The sequence below is a fragment of the Nothoprocta perdicaria genome, unplaced genomic scaffold (assembly GCF_003342845.1).
Source record: "Nothoprocta perdicaria isolate Ctin4 unplaced genomic scaffold, notPer1 scaffold_124, whole genome shotgun sequence".
NCBI classification, from domain to species: Eukaryota; Metazoa; Chordata; class Aves; order Tinamiformes; family Tinamidae; genus Nothoprocta; species Nothoprocta perdicaria.
The window spans coordinates 166,842-174,328 of record NW_020454361.1 but is presented as its reverse complement, the minus strand read 5'-3'; positions in this window follow the sequence as shown (position 1 = coordinate 174,328).

The window sequence follows — 7,487 nt, the reverse complement described above, 5'->3', positions numbered from 1 at the left end:
TCCTGACTTCAGCTCCGGTGCTGCTCTAGGTTCACCCGGCTTGCAGAGAGAGGCAGAAATCCCTCCGCAAGCCTTAGCTCCCTGCTTGCTGCTGCCGTGCCGGAGCAGCGTTAGATTAAAATAACAGACTAGTTGGGCAGGGAGCACGGCTGCCTTCTTGTTGACGCAATGCCAAGCGGGCAGCGAGCTTTCAATAAAAAGTAATTAATGGTAGAGCAGACTCCTGCAGAGGCTCTTCTATTTCTGTAACTTAGTCAGGCTTTTAAAAGGCAACAAGACCACAGCGGCTTGACTTTCTTCTCTGGCCAAAAAGAGAGAGATCTTAATTTAGTGACCTCGCATTTATCTTCCGCCCTTCATTAGCACCATCTGTCTCCCTTTGCCCGTTAAAAGGCTCCTGTGCCTCTCCCCATCGCTGGGACAATACAAATATCGCTCAATTAAAGCAATGTTCCAACTGCAATTACTCAATTGCACTGTTAATTGAATTATTTGAGTTTAATTATTCCGTTAGGAATTCTGTCAGTATATGTCCTAGGTTGCTTGTGTTCTCTCCGGGCTAGCAGCCCAATGCAGCATCTGGCCGTGTGGGGAAGGAGGGCTTCTTCTCCYAGCTCAGACAGCCCTAATTAGGCTGGGGAAAGTCTGGCACTGCCTGGAAATGACTCAGGTCCAGGGACAGGTGTCACGGCTGCAGGGTCCCTCTCTCTTTCTCTCAATGAACTTCCAGGCACAAAAATATTTGGAGGCAGGGAAGGCGCGGATGTTTATGCAGAAGTAATTTTGCAGGCGAGCTGATGTCAGGAGCACTTATGAAGATTGTGTTGGTGAGGAAGCCTTCCGAAGRGGCGCAGCAGGAGCCGGCAGCGGGAGCAGAGCAGCAGCAGCAGCCTCACGTTGAGGAGGTTGTTGCTCACAAGCCTTGGTTGGGTTCACGTGGGACTGCTGGCCATCTCTGGCAATGAACTTGCTTGGGCAAACAAAATCTCTTCTCCCAGGAGAAGCAGGACAAGAAGAGTTAGGAATATTGAAAATATTCGAAATTCCCAAGCTGGATGCATACGGAAGCTGCTTTCCTGCTCGCCCAGGATTCAATAACCACCTCCTTTTCCCAGGGAAGTGCTGATGCAATATCCCAAAATACAGTGATCCCAGCAATATCTTTGTTTCTGCTCATTCTCAGGCTCCTCAGATGCCTTCGCTTCTTGACTCATGAGGCCCCATGATTTAGAAGGGCACTTAAAGCAAACCCCCTTTCTCTCCTTTCATGAGAGCTCCCTTAGTTCCCCAGTAGATCTGCAGCATCGGTGCAGAGCCCTCCCAAAGGACTGGGAATATTCCTGCTCATCCTGGCAGGAGCTACTCATTCCGAGCCCCTTGTCCCAGCAGGATACTTCAAGTCATGACACTCCATCCTGCAGCAGCAGCCCAGGATTTTGACCACCTGGGCTTTATCCTTGAGGCCTATGTTGTGTTTTGCACCTTTGAGGAGCGGGGTGGTTATTGTCCCTGTCCTGTCCTTGTCCCCTAGGATGACATTGGGGATCTGCCTCTAGGTCCCCTTGCTCTCTGCTGCAACAGCAGCACGGAACAGGCTGATGTCTGAGGCCAGGAAAATCGCATTCGTGACAGCCACATGATCCAGGGCTGTCTTCTACCTTGAATGGATGGAGAGGACCCACCACGAGAGGGAGGAGGACTGATGGTTTTGCAGGGTAATTGCACAGATCTGCAATCACAGTTCCTAAAGCACCCCAGAAGCTGCAAGTTCCTAGTGCCTGTTCCCAACATCCTCACATCTCCCTAAGGCAGCTCCAGAGCTCTTGGTAGCTCTGTGCCCAAGATGCATCCAGTCCTCCGTGTTTGAACCTCCGGAGCTGATTCCTGTGTTAATTCCCCTATTCTCCAATATTACTCTTGCGGGCTCTCCCAGTCATCTTCCTTGAGGTGCTCATGTGTATCCASCCGGGTGCCTTCCCGCATCTCCAGCCTGCAGCCTCCTCTCGGAGCGCCGCTGCCCTATCGGCAATATCTTCAAAGCGCTGCCGCTTTCCAATTTAACGGGGAATTGGATTTCCATGGCCCGCAGTATCTCAGCATCTCTCCCCTCCGGACCTGCTCTGTTTTCCTGCCTGTGCTCCAGGACGCCTTTGCCGTTCTGGCAGAGCCTCCTTATTGCCTTTCAGACAGATAAGGTCTCAAGTGGGATCTTTCCAAGCCGCGTGGGTGCCAGCAGGCGCAGCAAGGCACGGACCGGGGCTTTGGGCATCCGATGTGGAACCTGGAGGGATTTGTGGCCATCCATGGCCAAGAGGGGAAGGGAACAACTTATTTCACTGAAAGCCCTGGCCCTCGGGGCCAGTTCTCGGCTTTGCTCTGCTGCTTTCCTGCAGTTTTCCTCCTCTTCCCTCCTCTCGCAGCCCTGCAGAGCCTGATCTCTGCTTGCCCTCCCAGCTCGGCTCGCGTGAAGGAGACACATACACCACAGAGCTGGGTTTAGCGAGTTTAGGGTACCCTGAGGCTTGCTGGCAATGGCAAACCCAAGCCAGCCTAGGGGTGAGCAACACGCTGTCATTCCAGAGGCCTTCATCCAGCATCATCCTCTGCCTCAGGCTCCACAGGCACCCTTCCTGCATGGAAGAGCCCAAAAGCCTCCAATTCCCGTTTGCAACAGGGGGACCCCGAACACCTATGGGGACCTGGTCCTTAACGGAGCCCCGGAGCAGCCACGCGTGTCCAGGCCGTGCCCACGGCTCCCACGCGGTGACAGGCGGCGCGAGGGACCGCAGCTCCGGCCACATCCCGTCCCCTGCCAGCGCCGGCGCCGCCGCTCGGGCGGCTCCGCTATAAATCCACAGCCATTTGCGTCACCGCCGCTTGGTGCCAGAGCCTGAGGGTGCTGGAAAGGGGCCTTCGGATGCGTAATTTTGTTCTTTGGACTCGAGCTCCTCGCTCAATATTTCACAGCCGTGGCAGCGCACGGCAGTGCCAGGGACGCCGCAAAGGCCACCGGCGGGCTCCGCGCTCGCGCTGCCACCCTGCGAGGGGATGGAAATTTATTAGGAATCCTTTTTAAACCAGAGTTTCGCAGGAGTGGAGTGAAATCAGCAGTAAAATGTGTGTGGCCCTGGGTACAGCTAATCCGGAGTCCAAAGCGATCCTGCCACGAACGGCTCCCAGATCCTCTGACGATACCATCAGCTTAAAAAATTACCCTTCGCTTTGGAAAYGTTGCCTCTTCTCTCGTGTGAAATAGCACCTCATGCTGCTGTTTGAAAGAGAGTGGGATAAAATTGCCTTCCTCGCTCTCCGTGATGTGTCGGCTCCGCTCGGCAGCCTTGGGAATGGGATCGGTCCAGCTCCGCTCTCCTGCCTGGGCGCTTGGGCTGGCTGGAGAGGGGACAGAGCCTCTGTGCTCMTTAAAACGGGGGACAAGGGGGTGCAAAATCCCATTGAACAGCTTCAGGAGGGAACGGGGGCTGGGCGGGTTGTGCTGCTGGCGACTCAGGCGCTATCGCCCCTCTCCATCACGTTATCCCTTTCATCCCTTCATTCCTTTCATCCTCTCCAAGAGGCCTCCSGGTGCCTCTTGAATCTTTCCCCTTCGCCTCATTTAAATAGCGCAGCCCGATAAGGCTCAATAAGAGGCAGATTAGGTCCTTGAGAAGCCTTTGGAGGAAACGCTCCCATCCTCAGCGGGAGCCCCGGGAATCGCTTYGGGTTTGCAGCGGGGGCAGGAAACCTGCAGCCCGGCACCGACATCGGCACCGGCACCGGTGCGAGTGCYCGGTGAGGAACCACGACGGCTCCCCGGCCACAGCGGGGGAAGAGCGATCTCCAATTGCTGCTTTATTAGCTGCTCGGGGCTGCCGTTGTCTTTAATTACTGCTCTCCTGCTCGCTCGGGCCGCCTCTGCTCCGCGCATGGTGGCAACGGGATGGGTCTTGGGAAAGGAACCCGGAGCCGGCAGCGGGTATCCAGCCCCTTTTCCCTGCTGGAAGAGCATTTGCCACTTGCAGGAGSATGCTCCCGTAGGGAAAAGGTGGGATGCGGCTGATTCCTTGCTTCTCCTATGGCTTGTGTGGAGGGTCAGGCTCATGGTCGAGCTGGTGGCCGAGGAGGGACACATCATTCCCAGGAGCTGGACGGGGACCTGTCACAGACCTGGCTCAAGCTGCAGGCTGTGCTCTCACAATGGTCCTTTCCTCCCCAAACCCACCTCCCTACCTGTGTGCACAGGAACATATGGATTTTGGATGGCAATGGGGTTTTCCTGTTCCCCAAAACCCTACTCCAATGTGGAGCACATGCCAAGGAGCCAGGAGAAAGTGTGATCCAGATTCTGCTCATCCCAGCGCCTCCGGAGCGAGCTGCACGGTGAGGAGGGAGCGCTGGCCCCGCACCCGGCTTCCCGAATTCGCTGGCTTCACTTTAAAGCCACAGTTCATTTACTGTTAAATATCAGCACTTGGTTCCTTATCCTCGGGTTCTAAGCGCGTATTCGCAAGCCTCTCTGGGCRTTTATGAGATCTTGAAACTTAAAGCATACATTAAAAATTCACTTCTTTGAGCAGCCCTGTGATTCCAGGGCCAAGGATCTAAAGGAAAAACCCGTCAGCGCGAGATGCGGGATGCTCCATCGGGAGCCCCGTGCCGAGCTCCCGAGCTGCTCCAGGCTAAGCTCAACACTAAGCACTGAAATCCCGCTTCCCATCCCGCATCCCCTCGGCTGCGGGGCTGGAATCGCTCCCRCTCCGGCTGGGAATAGGAGCACGTGCAGGGTGCAGGAGAGTCCGCCAGGAGCGAGGACACCGATATCCAAACGCCTCCAGTGCCTTCCGCCCGATAAATCACGGCGTGACTCTAATTACTGCGCTTGCCCCTGGTGCACGGCGGCTTAATATGGAAAATGAGCATGGAGAATTTATTGCTGCCGATCCCTGAGCTTTCATTTGGGATATTAAAACATGTTTAATTCATTGCGACATAGATCCAAGGAAGGAAATGCCCATCAGGCTTTTGGGTGTGCTTTGGGACACTTTTCTTTTCCAGCTCCATGGCCTGGGATGGGAAGCTCCGTAGGTTTTAGGTTTTCCTATGGAAATGGCTGTTCTGGGCAGGCGCAAGGCAGCTCCTGGTTTAGAGAAGTTTCTTTCCCGCTCCAGGAACCTTTGGCCTTGGGGGCTGAGGCCACGTGGAGTCATCAATGATGCTCAGAGCATTTCTCGCGTGGCCTGGAACATTCCTGAAATCCAAAATCCCTGTCTTCCCTTATAAATTTGTAAAGACAGCGACCCTGCTCTGGCAGGGGGCTTCCCAGGGCCCTGCCCAGCTCTGAACCCCCCAGATTCAAACCCAGACCTGGCCTCTCTCCATCCCATCACTCGCCCTGTAGCAGCCCTGGCCGGCCCAGCCTGGCTGTGGCTTTTCTGGCAAGGGAATTTCTGGGAGAGGGGAATCCCTCCTCTCATTTTACCTCTGAACCAAATCCTATTTCGGGTCAGCGCTTGAACTGCAGCCTTTTGCCTTCCGTGACGTTCAGCTGAGCTATTACAGGACCCAGAGGCATCTCAGCCACGTCTGAGCCCTCCCTGCAGCCGGCACCAACCCCCTGTATCCCAAATGCCGGCAGGGATAGCACCGCRCAGTCCCCAAATTCCCAGCTGCACCATGCCAGGGATGGCAATGGGATGGCGAATGGATGTGGGATGCAGGAGGAGCCAATAGGGCCGGGGAGCTTGCGGACGTGGCTCTGTGCAGCCGGGAGCAGGGATGGGGACAGAGCACGGATGGGCTACACGTTGCCGTGGCAACATGGGGAGGTCCGCGCGCATCCCGCCCGCTCCACACGGACACGGACATGGCAGCCCGGGTGTAGGGGAGGCTGCCCCGGAGGGCAGCAGCTCCCGCGCACGGAGGCCGGCCTCACTCCCGGGAGGCTCCGTTCATCAGCACCGATGGCACGTGCAGGGCTCTGCTGCAGGGGCTCCGCGGCGCTGCTGCCAGCGGGGTCTGCAGCAGCAGCACTGCCGCTCCCCGGGACCCCSGGCTGCACCAAGGCAGGAGCCAGCACAGCCAAACCCCTGCCAGGTGCCTACAATTAACCTCCCGCCTCCTGGTTTAATGAAAGAGGCCCCCCYGCAATCCCTTTTTCTCCTCCCTGGTGCTGCAGAGCCCTGGGAGCATCTCTGYTCCCAGTGCATCGCGGCTCCTCCTGCAAGGAGCCCAAATCCTTGCGCGCGGCCGGAGCCGCGCTTGGTGACGCACGTGCTCCATTAAGGAAAAAGATCAGAGTTCCCAGCAGCTAAAAATAGCAGCAGGCAGCGGCGCCGGGCTCGGAGCGGGGCTGCGGAGCCAGGGGTGCAGCGAAGCAAGGGGTGCAGCGGCACTGCCGGCTGCTCCGATGCCGTGGATGCAGCCAGGGCACTGTCCCATTTGGGGGTGGCTCACGCTGCATGCCCACGATGCCAACACGGATGCTTTTGCTCTCTGGCTGGGAGCAAATTGCTGCCATTCATCATCTAGTGCCCTGGTGGGACCTGGTGGCCGGCGGCTCCTGCCCGTGGTGCCGCATGGAGCGGGGACGCAYGGGGAGAAGTCTCCTTGGAGCAGCAGCCTAAAGGTCTCTGTGTCCCCTGGGCTTGACCGGCTGCTCCCTGGGATCCCCGGGAGGAGCCCCAGGGCAGCTCAGCCCTGTGCCAGGGCGAATCCCTCAGGAAGGGCTCCTGGGAGCCTGCAGTGCCGCCAGGCTCAGCCCGTTGCTTACAGATCCCCTGGGCTCTTGGGAGCTGTTTGCTTCCCGCCCCGCAGGCTCTGACAGCTCATTTCATCCTCCCTGCACTCAATGGGATGTTTGTTCCTCAACAGCCTCCCCGCAGCCTCTGGCGGGACAGGCACTGGATCCAACGCGGAGCCGGGAGCAGAGCCTCCAGCTCCCTCCGTGCCCCGCRTCCCGCTGTGTGGCAGGGTGGTGACAGCGCGGAGAGTGGCGGGCGACAAGGATCTGCCGTGAGAACTGCTGGGCTCCTTCCAAGACAAGTGCCGAGCAGCCCGTCAGGTAGTCGTGATTTCTCCTACTCGCTCTGGCTTGGAGCCATCCAAAGGGATGGAGTAGGAGGGGGCTGCTCCGCTCCGCTCGTAGGAGAGAGARGCCCCAGGTCTGTGGGGCTTTGTCCCCTGCCCTGTGCCCTGGGCACGAGACGCTGCCTGGACAGGGATGGGACTGGCACCGTGGGGCAGCAACCASCACCCTGCGGAGCTGCACATGGACACATGTCCTTACGGATGGGCCAGCTGCAATCCTTACTATGGCTCCATCAACATGGCTTGGAATTCCTAGAGCCACCCTCCTASCGGTGCAGCAGGAAGACGGCGAGTGGATAAATCCCACGACCTGCACAAGTGGTTTGTGCAGCACAAGTAATGTCACCYGCAGCAGGAGGACAGGTCGTTCATCAAAGGTGTGATTTTCATCAAAGGTGTGATTT